Here is a 704-nt window from a genome sequence, read left to right on the forward strand (position 1 = left end):
AACTTGCAACTAGGGACCCTTGACAAAAAGACACACACACACACCCCTAGTTGCGAGTTGGTTATCGACATGTAGTTGCGGACCCTTGAGACATATACACACACACACCCTAGTTGCGAGTTGATGGTAAACTTGTGAGTCACGAATAAACACACACACACATCCCCTAGTTACGAGTTGATGATCAACTTGCAACTGGGGCCATGAATAAACACACACACACACCTAGTTGCGAGTCGATGGGCAACTTGCCACTGGGTGTCCTCAACAAAACACACACACCTAGTTGCGAGTCGATACTTAACATGCAACTGGGGACCCCTTGATAAAAAGAGAGAGACACACACACACACACTAGTTGCGAAGTTGATGGTCAACTTGCAACTGGGGACCCCTTGACAAAAAGAGTCACACACACCCTAGTTGCGAGTTGATGGTCAACTTGCAACTGGGGTTTCTCAACAAACACACATCTCCTAATTGCGAGTTGATGGTCGACATGCAACTGGGGACCCTTGACAAAAAGACACACACACACCCCTAGTTGTGAGTCGGTTATCGACATGCAACTAGTAACCCTCTATAAACACACACACACACACACACACACACACATCCTTAGTTGCGAGTCAATGAGCGGGTTGCAACTGGGGGCCACAACAAAACACGCACACACGCAGCCCCCTAGTTGCGAGTTGGTTATC

Source organism: Triticum aestivum, chromosome 5A, assembly GCF_018294505.1.
Source record: "Triticum aestivum cultivar Chinese Spring chromosome 5A, IWGSC CS RefSeq v2.1, whole genome shotgun sequence".
NCBI classification, from domain to species: Eukaryota; Viridiplantae; Streptophyta; class Magnoliopsida; order Poales; family Poaceae; genus Triticum; species Triticum aestivum.